This window comes from Salvia miltiorrhiza, chromosome 2, assembly GCF_028751815.1.
Source record: "Salvia miltiorrhiza cultivar Shanhuang (shh) chromosome 2, IMPLAD_Smil_shh, whole genome shotgun sequence".
Lineage (NCBI taxonomy): Eukaryota > Viridiplantae > Streptophyta > Magnoliopsida > Lamiales > Lamiaceae > Salvia > Salvia miltiorrhiza.
This window is the reverse complement of record NC_080388.1, coordinates 19133022-19149751: the sequence shown is the minus strand read 5'-3', so window position 1 is coordinate 19149751 and position 16730 is coordinate 19133022. Positions and strand designations below refer to the sequence as shown.

Sequence of the window (16730 nt, the reverse complement as noted above, 5' to 3'; positions counted from 1 at the left end):
AAAAGTTTTGCTTTAGTATAAGTGGGAGATTGTTGGATTTGTATACTGAAAGCAAGAACTTTATGCTTGTATACAATGATTCCTGTTTTCACTATTCTTATCTCCTATCTGATTGTGTTCATGATTGCATATGTATGTTCTTTATCTCTGTATAAGTAGATTATATGGTGTGTTGTAGATCACAGAAGACCATATAATTGGAATAACCTTAAGAGATATAATATGATCACAGCCGAAATAACTCTAGGACAAGTTATTGGTTTAGGCTGCAGTATAGATGGAAGTAGTTTGTCTTGGCTACTTGTCTATACTGGTACGTCTTTACGTATTGATAGGACCACAGTTTGAGATGTATTCTTCTATCTGACTTAAGTGAAGAATCAAGATCTCGGTGACTTATAAATCTTAATACTAATAAGTATTCAAATATATATGTTAACTCGTATATCACTTTGACTTACTATGGGTGAAAGTTATATACTAACTCGAGTACTCTGTATCTTGGGTGATAGCGGTTAATATATGATATTTGATTATCTGTATTAGTACCCGTATCCGGTATAGGATAATGACATCCCCTTAAGGAGCTCAATAAGGTTTATTACGCTAAACCCTGCAGGTTGATTAAGTTCAGGCGTAATAATAAAGATTGAGTGGTACTGCTTAAGGAATTATTAAGAGATTAATTGATTTAAGCTGTCAGAGCTCTAATTAATTAATGGATGTCGGATATTTTAAATACGGAGATTTAGTAAGTCTAAATACAAGCCCCGACTCATCACCGGCAATAAAGGGGTAAGTCAGTATCGGTTCTCTAGTGGAATGAACTGATATTTATAAATTAATTATGGTCTGGGCTGACCATGGATAAATTAATTTATTTGAGGCCCATCTTTATTCCTTGTATCTGGTCCCTGGGCTGGCCCAATGTCTCCTAGCCCAAGAAGACAGAATTTTCGGCCCTCACTAAGAAAGGGGCGCCTCCTCCCCTTTTCTGTATTATTAAATACAGCTGTCAGCTCTCAGGAAAATACACTGATAAAAATTAGGGTTTTGAGAGCAGAGGGAGGCGCAGAAAAACGTGTGAGGCTTTTCTGTCTTGGGAATTTCCATAGCTCGTTGTCCATCCAACGTTGGGGATTGAGCGGGATACAGTCGAGAAGATCAGAGCTGGAGTCTGAATCATTCGACGCAATCATCAACCATCTGTGCATCCGATTCTCAAGTAAGTTTTTCCTAACACCTGTGTGCAGCTGTTAAATTCATAGGAGCATGTTAGGAATTAATCGTTGTATGATGAATTAATAATATTCCAAGAAACGATCATCGGGCAATCGAGTATTAATTCAATTTAATATTCCTTCACGAGTAGTGCCCGACCCTTCCGCAGGTGTAACAGTTATTCTGTCTCATCTTGCATTCTCTCAGGTGTAATTTATTGCTCTTCGACAAAGCGACATCCCTCGCGGTCCTTGAAGGTTTACTGCTTCTGGGGCAGTTGGGCCAACATAAGGCCGTTTGTCTCAGTTCTGATATTGTGGTGGCGCATTCTGACTCTGCCACGGCTTTTTGGGATCTTGACTTCGGTCGTCCCATTTTCTCTTTTCTTCTTGTCCGCATCCAGGAAAGGATGGATTGCACGTTTGTGTGCTCTAACTCGTTTGGGTGCTGAAGCTCAATCACGTTCTCTGGCTGCATTGCCATTTCTATATCAAATGCTCTATTTAATGCTTCAGTACACATAACCACACTCTGACTCGTTAAATTGTCTCGTATCTCTTGTCTCAAATCTGATCGAAACAATTCTGTCATCTTCTCGTTCATCTCTTCTCGATATGTGGCATACCGAACCAAGTCGCGAAACTGACATTCGTAATCAGCTACGGTTTTATTGCCTTATCTCATATCATCAACTCTATTTCTTTCTTTATTCGGTTTCTCTTTCTCGACAAAAGTCTAAGGGAACATATAACAACCTTAGAACTAATTCTCGTAACTCACGAATCATAAGACTCTTACTCAACATCATATTATTTTCTCAATTCTCATAACTCAACGTCAAAGACATATTTCATGTCCAACATCGCAACATCAGCTCTAAACTCTACTCAAGCCAAGAGACTCTCTGGTCATCGTCATTTAGACATATATATAAGAAATTTTTCTCTTTCGAGAACTCTTACTAATGCGGGGCATAAAGAGAATAAAACATCCCCTAATATTACGACGATGCTATATCTATACTAGTCGTTATCTCAGTCTGCTATCGTGGAAAACAGTATCTGCTCTAACCCATCATCTCGATCTTCTTGAATCTGCTATTGCCTATTCTGGCTTAGCATCACTTCTTCTCATCCTCGAATTGGTTAGCTTTTTGCATACTTGGCTAATATAAGAAAATCCATAATCGAAAAGTCGTGCTCGTCCCGTAAAAATATAGTTTACGACTGCTCCCATAATTCGTGTTTCTTCCAAACACTCTTCTCGTTATACTATCCTAGTCACCTAGACATTCCTAACTCTTGTCGGATGTGGTAGGTAATAGGATGTGATAAATAAAAATGTCTGATCTTGAACAAGACGAGCTCAAGTAATGGAATGATTCCATAATAGCCAGTGCTATTTCAAGGATAATGAAGAAGTTACAATTAAGGTAAGATCAAAAGCTAGAACAGAATCTAGAATAAAAACTGAGATATGTCATGATGGGAATAAATTAATGCTGGAAGTAGAAACAATCCACTAAGTGGAAAATGAATAAATTGTCCACTGTTTAAGCAAGGGGTAAAGATTTCCAACACAAACGGCTCAGGCTCAAACACAGTGGATCTGGCAAAATTTTCTCAATGGCAAATAGTTCATCTCCTGTAGGAGTTCAAATGGATGCAGAAAAATTTAAATACGACCAAGCGGGATAGGGACTCAATAAGTCTACTCTCATGACTACTCTAGCGATGATACGCGCGGTCCCGGTGAAAGTACCTCTATTTCAAAGCACAATTGGTCAATAGTATCTATGCATCCCATGAGGTCTCCATTATACGTTCGTCCTATTAGGGTCGTGTCTATAGATTTCGATGAAATCTCTAACTCTCGTCGTATCATCTCAACGGTTGGTTTCTCTGCTCCTCTTCTTCATCTTCTTCTCGGTTTATGTTCCTTCGGTTCCATCTTCTTCTCGGAGGTATACTATAAAGGAAAAAGAGTTATATAACTATCGACTTCTAAACTAACCATTCGTCGTTACAAAATACAAATCCTCGTTTTCTCATTTCACTTCTATATCTCATTTGTTATCTCAAAGTTCTCAAAACTCTCATCCAGTCTATTTCTCGTCTATCATCGTTCGTAATTCTCATCAATCTCTATTTCTCATTCATCATCAAGCATCAACATCATCATTCTCAAAGCTCTGGTAAAGATAGTGAAACTCATTAATCATCAACATCTCTGTATATATGTATATATATATATATACGGAAAACTGCCTCTCTCTCGAGGTCTTTTACAAAAGTAGGACCCTAAGTACAAAGGTCCTAACACTAAAATGATGCTTTAACTATACAAGCATCATAAGTACTAGGCATCTATAGATATATACTATCTACACATACACACTATACTATGCCTCTCTACCTATATATATACATATACATATACATCAACTATGCATCTATACATATGTACGCGTCTACTAGATACACGTGATCTCTAGTCGTCGTCTCTTGAAATCCTGCTCGTCGCATCGTCAATACGGACTGTCATAATCTGAATCATCCACTATCGAAGTATAGACGGGTGTCTCAGGGACAGGTATCCCTGTATCAACTCCATCAGCAGTAGTCTGACGCTGCAGTGGCTGGGTCCGACCATAGCCGACCGTCATCTCTGGAGTCTCCTCATCGGGGTCCTCCTTATCACTATCGGAGCGTGCCGCCCGAGATCCTCCCTCCTGGGCGTCTCGATACGGTGAATATAGAATCGAGTGCATGTGCGTCTGAAAGGCCAAAGTGCCTGGCTCAGGTAACGGGGCAACCCTCGGGTATGGATCGAAAGGAACATGCTGCGTCTCAGACTCGGTAGAGACAATCGGCTGCGCCGACTCAACGGGTGGCAATGGCAAGGGTGTCATCGCCGGTGTCAAATCCCAAGGCGGTAAATCAGCGCTGGGAGAAGGAATAAGTGATACAAACGCAAACAGGTCATGCTCAATCCCAGGAGAGTACGGCTCGAAGACCATCGGCTCAGAAACATCAGACTCAAGAGAAACTGGAATCGGATCAGCTGGGGGTAGAGGTGCCATCGGAAACGGCTCCTCGAGGGGTGGAGGCACAACAACTAGCTCTCTTCCCTGGGCTGGTCCCTCAAGCTCTTCATACGGCGGTGAAGGCGGATCGCCATAAGCAAAGTAACGGTGGCTCAGCGTCGCGATGAAGCCACTAAGGTCTCCGTACCTGATGCCCTCCAACCAGGTAGTATCTACGTACTGGGGCACTAAAGATGTCGCCCAGTCTCGCCACAAAGGTGGCAGTAGTGGAATCAAAGCGTAATGGCCTCCGCGCCATCGATCCCATAGGGAATAGCCCTCCTCCATCGTCGGTGATAGTGTGCCAGAAGTTCACCCAAAGTGTCATCCTTGTCCGGGATATACTCCCTGAACCATCGCTGCATCGCTGTCTCAATATGACTCGGCATCTCATCCTCGTTTGGTACGGTGGGGCATCGGCTATACTAGCCTCAACATCTCTCCTCATATTCCACATCAACTGCCTCATATCAGAATCCATCATCTCAAACAATTCCGCCATCAAAACAATTCATAACTCATTAGTGAATCAAACTCAGCTCTCAACAGGAAAGCAATAAGAAACAACATCAACCTCTTACCTCATTAAGCCGGAGGAGATGGGGTGCTGGGGTTTCGTTTCAAACTGACTCTCTCAAACTAGCCTAAGAATTCAAATTAGACTAGTACTCGATTTAAAAAGATATCAGTAATCAAAGGTTCAACTCAGTCAAGCAATAGACTCAGAGCAGATGACCTGCTCTGATACCACCTTGTCGCAGCCCGATTCCCGACACTAGTGATAGTGGGGTACGAGTATCGATACGACTATTTTTAAAAGAATAAAAGATAAGAAGAATAGGTTGAACATCAAGCGGAAGCTCGCATTAAAGAATGCTAAGGAAAATCATCATAAATGAACCCAAGGGTAAAATCGTCAACGTCGTTATAACTTTTTAATTATCAGGAATTTCACGAACAAAAACAAAACAGGTATAGCTTAATTTTCATAAGGAAACATAAAATGCAGAGTATCGCAGCAAAAGGCGAACCGATTATATGTATGAAGACACATAACTGTGAGTATATTACTTGATTCGAAAGGAAACGAAGTATTTTTAATCATCAAGACTCTATCAATCATAACGGCAATATTAAATATGATCACATCGATTGAAACGGTTCACCACCAGCACCAGACCAATCTCGCTCCCCGCTTAGCCTGCACATTTAGAAATACATGCAGGGCGTGAGTACGTAATACTCAGTGGGCAAACGCCGAAAAACAAGAAAGGTGCTCTTAGAGCTATAAGTTTGAAGCTTGCCACTTCTCAGCAATACACAGAAATAAGTTAGCATTAAACGAATCTGTGCATGCAGTTTTCATAATCAACATCATAAATAAGTAACTGCGCAGTTTAAACATTCATCATGTATGTACCACATCCACTACTCATCATCAAAGGTACTGAGAAGTAGGCCTCCCTCTCAAGTACCGTGACCGGCCGACCCGAAGACGGCTCACAGTCACTTCTGTGCACAAAATCCCACTTGAGGCAGGACCGAATTCGTCTCATCAGTAGAGGGTAACACACAAGCTCAACATCAAAAATTGGCAAGTCAAACAGTTCTCAAACATCATTTATCTCAAAGCATTTGATCAACTCATAACATCATCAAATCATTTTAGAAAGCTCGTACGAAATACGTATACTCAAAATATTGCCCACCTGAAGACCTTACTCAAAATCTCCCGTCAAAGCGGAGTTACTTACTTCCTTGCTCTGCTCGTGTCTTCAGGGATCATCATCATCATCGAAGGTTCATGTCATAAAATGAATCTGAATTAGAAACTCATTAACAAATCTCATGCCTTAACTCTTGCTCTATCTCACATTCTATTTCCTTATTCAACTCTATATAGACTCTCCACTCATCTCAAATCCTTAAGCTCAAGGATAGGTTTCAAGAAAATCATGGTTCTAAGTCTCGATTTATCTCTCATATAAGACTCGTCTAATTTTCACTCAAACACATAGGCAACACAAACACGTAAGGCACATAAGAAAATACAATCAAACATCATCAAAACATGCTCTGTTTATACACTGACTCAACTTCAAAAATTAACCAGTTCTGACTCCGACATCTCCTGGACTCTAGACTCATACCAAAAGAAAGGTCTTCGAGTCTAGTTTCATATAAAAAAAAGTAGAGTCAAAAACTCCAAGTGGTTTGGGAGATATGACTGTTTTACTACAGTCTACCATATTCGGCAGTTTTGAGCAATCGAAAACTTTGATTTTTGAAAAATAGTCAATTTTGTCAAACTGGGCTCACATTTGGTGTATATCTAGCTAACACAATAAGGTTAATACCATAAAAATTTGGAAGGCTAGATTACACAGGAAGACACTGAAAATAATGACTCTTTCCCCTGTTCTCTGCAACTCTCGGTAGAAATGTGCAGTTTAAGTATTGTATTTTACAAAAATAGTAAATGAAGTCCAAAGGACTTGAACTTTTACAGGGGTGCTCAAGACTCATGTAGAGACTTTCTATAAAATTTTCAAAGCTTTTTGACATCGAAAAACCGTCGATCACAGTAGGTCAGTAAGCCTACGAAAATCACCAAAATCTCATCTCAAACTCTTAAATGCTCAACTCAACATTCCTTCAAAGAAAACCAATCAAAGCTCATCTTAAACACATATAACACTCACAAACATTCAAAAACATTATAATACTCATCATACTCAAATTAACTCTCCTCTTTTACATCTTAACTCAAATCTCAAGGGAAACGTTTCAACGAACGCATCAATTCAATTTTCTTTTCATTCTCATGCTCAAAATCACTCCATCATTCATTAATGACCTCATACATCATATAACTCATTTCACACATATAAATTCCCTTTTATCAAATAAACTAAACTCTAATGAAACTTCATGTATCAACATAAAACTCTTTATAAAACATGACAAACTTTCACATAATGGTCATAAAGCAAAATAGACCTCATTTAATCAATCATCGACTTCTCAAATTATGAGAACTCAAAAACTCTCATAAACTAACTCAAGTCAAAATTTCACTTAGCCAACAATAGACTTAATCAAACATATTAAAACACTAATATCATGCTCAATTTCATATATCTTAAGCCAAATCACTTAATAGACACATAGACAAGAAAGTCCTAATTTTTATTAAACTAAACTCTTTGAAATTTTATAAACACACATGGATCTTTAATCTCATCATATATCTATAAATTTTAACCCATTTATCTCACATATAATCCATCAATTTACAAATTAGAGCATCGATACACATATCCCTAATTTTAGTAAACTAACTCATATCAAAATCATCAATTGACATCATATACTCAATTTACTCCATCAATCATCATCATATACATCTCATGGACTCATCTACATCATCAATTCATCATTTAAATCATCAACTCAAAAGTTCCCAATTTTGGGTAAACTAAACTACATCAAACTTTCTCATTTCTAAGCACATACTTCACAACACACATCAATCTTCACCAATCATCATATAAAACTCATTTTTCACCCCTAATCAAGAAAAGAAAAAGAAATTTTTTTTGAAGGGTATGAGAGCCATATTTTCGAAAATTATGAAGAATAAGAGAGGGGGTGATTTCTTGCTTCAATCCTTCAAATATACTCATATATATCATCATACAAGTTATATCTATGAATTTAAAGCTCACTTACCCAAACTTACACCCAAAACCAAACTTTCTCTCTCTAACTTTGAAGATCAAACTCCAAAGATCTTCTTGAATTCAAGGAGGTGGAAGTGTTTAGTGTAAGATTTAGAGGGTGATTTGTGATTTTGGTGTGATTTTGTGAAGCTCCGAAGGTCTCGTTAATGGTTGTCAATGGAGGTGAAGTGAGAGATGAGGGAGAGAAGGTGGTGATCGAAAATGAGGGAGTGAGGTGAGAGAGAGATTTTGCAAGATTTGGAAGGATTTGCTAATCTTGAGAATATTTGGAAAGATTTGAAAATCTTTAAGAATATATGGCATTAATTGCATTGGTCTCTCTCTCTAATCTCTACACTCTCAATCTCTACACTCTCACTTAATACACTTGGCAAATTATGGTATTTAGTCACATGGTAGGGAAATTAAAATAAAGTGTGAGAAGGGTGATTAAATATTAATCACAAAAATTATGGAAATGTTACTCATTAATAAAATACCATAGCATAATTATTCATGTGATCAAATAAAATAATTATAGCACTAATATTAGTTCACTCACTCAATTATAATATTCCTCTTCGTAGGAAAAATAATTTTAAAAAAATAATATGCTAGGAAAAATTTCCATAAACCGGCATCATTCGATTTCTCGGTAGAAATAAACCGCACTTGCTTTGGAAACTTAATCAAAATTCCAAGTGCTAAAGTCTCGAATAAAAATCATAATAACTTGGTCATAATGACACACATCACAGAAATCACATAATCAATCAGTCACGTAAATTCACATAACATCACATCAAAGCAGTCGGCAGACACAAATAAGCTAGACGTCTCTCAGACCGACTCTATTTATCAAGGTTCTCACTCTTTCTTCCTCGACTCTATTTCCAACTCATTATTCCTATTTTCTTAATAGGACAGTCAATCTCTGATAACTCAGTATCCGGTAACTCTATTCCCGGTAGTTGGAAATAAAATAAAATCTCAGCTCAATTCAATCAGCATCTCTATCTCAACTCATTTCTCAAATCTCATCACTCTAATTCCATCATCGGTTTATTTACTCGTATCACTATTTGAAAGACAATCTGTCTTATTTGGTCATAAAAAAAAAAGTAGTCTCGCATCTCGACATCTCAGTACTCTCTATAGTGTTAAGACACTATCTCACAACATAAGAAAAAGTACGGGGTGTTACAATGGTCTTCTGTGATCTACAACACACTATATAATCTATTTATATAGAGATAATAGGACATACATACGTAATCATGAACAATTCAGATAGGAGATAAACAATAAACTTAGGAAACATTGTATACAAGCATACAATGTTCTTGCTTTCAATATACAAATCCAACAATCTCCCACTTATATTAAAGTAAACTTTTAGTATACAATGAGACTATCTACTAGGCATTACAAAACTATCACTTCTCCCACTTATACTAAAAGTTTCCTAAGTGGGTGGCATCAACCGCAATCCCATCCCTCGAGCATGCTTCTCGTAGGTCTTTTGCGGTAAGCTCTTGATGAAAGGATCAGCTAGATTCTCCAATGTACTAATCTTCTCAACTAGCACATCTCCTCGTTGTATGATTTCTCGTATGATGTGGTACTTTCTTTATATGTGTTTTGTGGCCATGTGGGTCCTGGGCTCCTTAGAATTTGCCACTGCACCTGAGTTATTACAATAAATTATGATACTCTTAGGCAAATTAGGTATCACGCTCAGATCCAAGAGGTAATTCCGAAACCATACAGCCTCTTTAGCAGCTTCCGAAGCAGCTACATATTCGGCTTCCATGGTGGAGTTCGCAATGCAACGCTGCTTTGCACTCCGTCATGATACAGCTCCACCTCCCAAGGTAAACACATAACCCGAGGTAGATCTCTTCTTATCCCGGTCAGCCTGGAAATCTGAATCCGAATAACCCAAAGGAGTTAGACTGTCTGACTGGTAAACTAGCCTATAATCTCGAGTCTTTTTCAAGTACTTGAGTATATGCTTTACCGTAGTCCAGTGTCCTTGGCCAAGGTTTGACTGATATCTTGCAACCATGCCCACTGCATAGCAAATATTAGGTCTCGTACAAAGCATTGCATATATGAGGCTACCTACAGCGGAAGCATAGGGTATCGCCTTCATTTCCCCAACCTCACTAGGCGTCTTAGGACACAAGTCCTTAGACAGAGGAATGCCATGTCTGAAAGATAGCAATCCTTTCTTGGCAGTTTGCATGCTGAAACGAGCAATCACAGTATCAATGTAAGACGCTTGAGACAAGCTCAACATTCTTTTCTGGCGATCACGAACAATATGTACGCTGCATTTCCTAAGTCTTACATTTTAAACTATTCGGATAACCATTTCTTTATGTCTGACAATAGCTCCTTATTACTGCCAATTAGGAGGATATCATCCATATAAAGTGCAAGGAAAACCACATGACCATTGACATCTAAACGGTACACACAACTTTCATTTTCACATCGACTAAACCCATAAGATTTAATCACTTCATCAAAACGTAAGTTCCATGACCTGCAAGCTTGCTTAAGTCCATAAATGGACTTCTTAAGCTTCCACACGAGATGCTCCTCTCCTTTCTTCACGAACCATTCGGGTTGCTGCATATAGATATCCCTTCATTCTTCAAGGAAATCGTTTAAGAAAGCGGTTTTAACATCCATTTGCCAAACCTCAAGGTTCATGTGGGCTGCTATGGCAAGGAGTATTCGGATGAACTTTAGCATGGCAACCGGTGAAAAGATTTCATCATAATCAATACCCTCAACCTGGGTATACCCTTTCGCCACCAGTCTAGCCTTGAAGGCTGCGACTTCGCCATCCGAATCTCTCTTTCTCTTGCATACCCATCTGCTACCTATGGTCAAACAACCTTCTGGTAAAACAATTTTCTGGTATACATCCATATCAGTCGTGGATTCTATTTCAGAAACCATGGAGTCGTACCAAAAATTTGCATCTGCGTCTTCCATCACTTGTCTGTAGTTATTTGGGTCGATGTCTTTCTATTCATTAACAGGAAGTGAAGGAATATTAAATTGAACTAATACTCGACTTGCCTAAGGATCGTCTCTTGGATTATCTTAATTCACCATACATCGATTAAACCTAGCATGCTCCTATTAATTTAAACACTGCACCGAGGAGTTCAGAAATACCTGAAGAATTCCTAAGAATTCGTCAATTCGCCACTGAACAGGTCAGTCAACTTCAATGCTCTTTTTGACCCCTCAAACGACATCCAATCGTATTTTTACTAGAAATACGACTTCTTCATCTTCGAAAGAGCTTTCCGTGGCCACCTGTTTCACCTCAATCGAAGTTCTATAGAGGAAGTTATGGCTGTTTTTCGGAAACTGCCAGAACTTGGTTTCCTGCGAAAATCTGACTCCAGCTCAGATCTTCTGAACTGTATCCCGCTCAGTTCCCAACGTTGGATAGACCACGAACTATGAGAACTCCCAGAGAATTCGACCCCTACAGTTGGTGCCTCCTTATTGCTTTGCTCTCTAAAACCCTAATTTTTTGTGTGTCTTATTCTGAGAGCATATATCTGTATTTAAAGACAAAACACAGACCTAGGGCCTTAATAACTTTAGTAGGCGACTCCTACTGGGCTCAGGAGACTTTGGGCCAGTCCAGGGATCAGATACAAGGAATAAAGATGGGCCTCAAATGAATTAATTCTTATGAGCAGCCCAGATCACAATTAATTCATAAATATTAATTCATTCCACTGGAGAGTCAATATTGACTTACCCCTTTACTACCGATGATGAGTCGGGCTTGTATTTAGACTTATTAGACCTCTGTATTTAAAATGTCTGACATCCATTAATTAATTAAAGCTCTGACAGCTTATATTAATTAATCTCTTTGTAATCCTTAAGTAGTACCACTCAACCCTTATTATTGTGTCTGAATTTAATCATCTACAGGGTTTAATGCAACAAACTTTTTGAGCTGCTTAAGGGGATGTCATTATCCTATACCGGATACGGGTACTAATACAGATAACCAAATATCATATATTAACTGCTATCACCCAAGATACAGAGCACTCAAGTTAATAAATAACTCTCACCCATAGTAAATCAAAGTGATACACGAATCAACATATATATTTGAAACCTTATTAGTATTAAGATCTTATTAAGTCACCGAGATCTTGATCCTTCACATATGGAAGATAGAAGAATGCATCTCACTGTGATCCTATCAATACGTTACGACGTATCAGTATAGACAAGTAGTCAAGACAAATTCCTTCCATCTATACTGCAGCCAAAACCAACGACTCGTCCTAGAGTCATCTCGGCTGTGATCAGTTTATATCTCTTAAGGTTATTCCAATTATATGGTCTTCTACGATCTACAACACACCATATAATCTACTTATATAGAGACAAATGACGTACATATGCAATCATGAACACAATCAGATAGGAGATTAAATAGTGAAATTAGGAAACATTGTATACAAGCATAAAACGTTCTTGCTTTCAGTATACAAATCCAACAATCTCCCACTTACACTAAAGCAAGCTTTTAGTATACAATGTGTCTATTTACCAATCACCTAACACTTCTCCCACTTATACTTAAAGTTTTTTAAGTGGGTGGCATCAATCGCATTCCCATCACTGAATGACGATAAGTCTTTTATGAAAAGATTAGTGAATTTCTCCAATATATGTTATTTCATTCTATGAGCACATAACCTTGATTTACGAATAATCGTATAATTTGGTACTTACTCTCAATGTGTTTGACTACTTGTGGTTCATGGATTTCTTAGAGTTTGCAACTGCACTTGAATTATCATGAAGGTGATCCTCTCACGCAAACTAGAAATCACTCTTAGATCCTGGAGGTAGTGGTCAAACCAAATGGTTTTTACCTCCCAAGGAAAACACATAGCTCGAGGTAGTTATTCTCTGTTCCGGTCAGCCTGGAAATCCGAAACCCTATAATCCAAAAAAGAACTAAATTGTCTAAGTGGTAAACTATCCTTACTCTCTAGTCAGGGACTTGAGAATATAATTTACCACTGTTCAGTGTCATTAACTAGGACTATAATGATATCTTACAACCATGCTAACTGCATAGCAAATATCAGATCTCGTACATAGCAATCCATACATGAGGCTATCTACTGCGGAAACGTAGAATACTGCCTTCATTTCCTCAACCTCAATTGGCATCTTAAGACATATGTCTTTAGATAAAGGAATGCCATAGCTCAAAGGTTGCAATCCTTTCTTGGCGGTATGCATACTAAAACGAGTATTCTCAGTATCAATGTAAGACACTCGAGATAAGCCCAACATCTTTTTCTAGTGATCCCTTATAACATTGATCACAAAGATGTATACCATACCTCCTTAGTCTTTCATCTGAAACTGTTCGGATAACCACTACTTTATGTCTGATAATAACTCCATATTGTCGCCAATTAGGAGGGTACTATCTACATAAAATGCAAGATAAACCACATCACTGATGACACGAGATGCGTCTCTTCCTCCCACACGTAACATTAAGGCTGCTGCACATAGATGTCCCTACCTTCTTCAAGGTAACAGTTTTAGAAAAAAAAATTGACATCCATTTGCCAGACCTTGATGGTTTAAGTGAGCTGCTATGGGTAAAATGGTCTGAATTCCTGAGCATAGAAACTGGCGAAAAAACATCATCATAATTTATACCCTCATACTGGGTATAACCTTTCGCCACCAGTCTAGCTTTAAAAGCTACGACCTTGCTCATTCGGACTTATCATTCTCTTGTATACTCACTTACAACCTACGGCTTTACGGCATTCTGGTAACAAGATTTTTCTAGTATACAACCTATAGTATTAATGAATTGCTCCATTGAGGGGTGCCAGGAATCTACATTCTCGTCTCCCACTAATTCCAAGTAGATATCTGGGTCGATTTTCTTATATTCACTATCAGGGACCAAATCTAAAGATTCTCCCAAGAACATAAATCGATCAGGTTGTCTCACAACCCTCCACTACAATGGAGTTGTGGTGGCATGTATATGCCAACAGTGTGTGTAGTGTCTGATGGTACAAACTCTTGAACACTTGGCTTGGGTTATGGAAATGCCTGTCTATTGCCTTCAATTTCTTGAAGCATAATATCTGACTTGGATGAATGATAATTCACATAGTCCACTTCTAAGAATCGTATGTCATTACTAATAACCATCTTCTGATTGTTTAGGACTAAATTCAAAGATGCATAACTCATCATCGAACATATTTTTCCAAGAGTGACCGATTTCTTCTATCCACCACACCATCGTATATAAGGATTACACAGTGTAGTAAAGTGGGTTGGAATCCCAAACACTGACAATGAATTAGAAAAGATCATTCCTAACACATTATTGGCCCTTTAACCCCTTTGCCATGAATGACCCGGTCTCCATCTTTTCCTCTATACAGGATTCGCAGGTTCCAAATAGTACAACCTGGATTGAATCCAATGTACTATTTAGACACGAGTCTTTGGATCCTATTAAGATAGATGTGACCTAATCTAGGGTATCAATATTCAATATATGTGTATCATGAGAGATTAGCCTTATCTTTTCTCTTTCTTTTGTTCGATGTACATGCAATATAAATGTATTATGTAGACAAGTTATAGTATAAAGAGAGATGTTCAAAATATCAGAATAGACAACTTTGTCATTTCCTATGATAGAGACACCACTATCAAAAATGACATAATATCCATCTATTCAAACTTTTGGAACATGATAAGGAACTCTCAAAAACTAAACTGTGTCTTTAGCATAAAGGCAAGTCTCCAATTGCAACAACTGCGACTCTTGTCGCGTTGCCTATGAAGACAATCATCTCATCACTTTTCAGCTTCCTTGTCAACTTAAAAAGCCATGCAAAGTGCAACAATCATGATAAGTTTCTCTCGTTATCCACTACTCACAACTAAGTAGAAAACGAGTTGACATGTCTCAGTTACTACAGCAAGTGAAGTACCTTAACCCTTTGCCTTGAGTATTGAAAAAAAAATCTCCAATACTCAATCTTACCACACCACTACTCCCACTATTTCCCTTGTCTTTCTTGCCCCTTGGACTATTCTTCTTCCCGTCTTTCGACGAAGAAGATGGTCATCCTTTGGCAATAACAAGTGCTTGCACATCTCTTTCCCACAACTTCTTTAGCCGTAACTAGAGCATTCCATAACTGGAAAAGAGTATTATCTTTCTTGCTCATAACAGCGTTGAGACGGAAGTTCTTAATTAAAAGACTTGGGAAGAGAGTTCAGGATAATATCAACTTTTGCCTCACCGTCGATGCTCCCACTGAGCAAGTCAAGTCCGTCAAACAAGTTTGCCATGTGCATGACATGCTCGTGCACTGAGCTATGCTCGCTGATAAAAATAACAAGATTACTCTCATCAAATTTAAACGAGCAGCTCAGTCCGACTCTCCGAACGTTTTCTTGAGATTCAGCATGATGCTAAGAGCATTGTCCATGTCCTGATGTTAGAGCTGCAAGATTTGTGGCATTATTCTCATAATATAGCATATAACCACATTATTCGTCTTATGTCACCTTTTACGCAATTCATTTTTTCCATCAGTTAACTCATCGTTCGGATAGATAGAATGTGGAGTAGTAAGAAGCACAAAAATGTGCTACTTTGTGATGAAGATAAACTCCAAATTGCGTTGCCATTTAAAAAGGACCAGTTTAAAGACTTGTGCCAGAAAAAAAAATCAATTGGACACATAGACATATCTGAAAGTAAACAATTAAAACATGTAAGAACATGAAGCACATAATTCGTAACAACAATATTGAAACCTCTTGATAAAACAATATTGATTGAAACCTCCAACTGCCCAAGGAATCTCACGAGTAAGCCACATTAGTGTGGACGTTTACACATGAACCCCTCAACCAGACTATACACCTAGTCGTTTAATTTCAATCCATGTCAACTTAACCTTTTGACAAAAGAAATTAATAGTTGGACCTTAACTAGACCATATCATATTCAAGAAGGGACTCCGTTGGGGAGTTGTATATTGTACTTGATACGATATCTAAGCAATGACCACAGTTTAACCTTGACAATTAAATTCTCAAAATTGACATACTCACAAGGACCATGCCGCTTTCAATTTAATTTCTTGGTTATCTTATTTAATTCAATCCTCTAAAGTACTTGTGAAAATCATACGAGTAAGCCACGTTAGTGTGGACGTTTACCGCATAACTCCCACTACTTAAATGGATTTAAATATTTTTCAAAAGAAATCTCAACTTGACAAACTTGTGAAATCAAACATGAAGTAAGCCACGTTAGTGTGGACGTTTACTCACATCTTCAATCACTTTGACTTGAGACCGCTTGTGGAGGTCTAAAATAATTTTTAAGCACTATAAAAATTATTAAAACAGCTTAGTCTTTTTCTTTCAAAAGGTTTGATCATGCTCAACACATAATCCTAAACATGCTCTTCTAGAACGCAACACGTAAAACATGCTCGCAGAATTCTAAAACATGCCCAAGAAAATGATAAACCTTGCATGCTTGTCTAAGCGCAGCTAATAAACACATACCAACAAGCTGAGACAAACGAGCAGGCAAAGAGCATAAATGATTAACCCCACGA

The 16730-nt window shown here is 38.1% G+C and overlaps 1 long non-coding RNA gene across 1 annotated transcript; it reads right to left on the bottom strand.

Annotated features, from left to right (window-relative positions):
* Nucleotides 1-5293: 5293 nt before the first annotated feature.
* On the bottom strand, nt 5294-8295 carry LOC131011477 (uncharacterized). Its single transcript, XR_009096943.1, has 3 exons — nt 8039-8295; nt 6016-6079; nt 5294-5507 (listed from the first exon to the last, which is right to left on the bottom strand). It is a non-coding gene; the product is annotated as an uncharacterized LOC131011477 (long non-coding RNA).
* Between the last annotated feature and the right edge of the window lie 8435 nt (nt 8296-16730).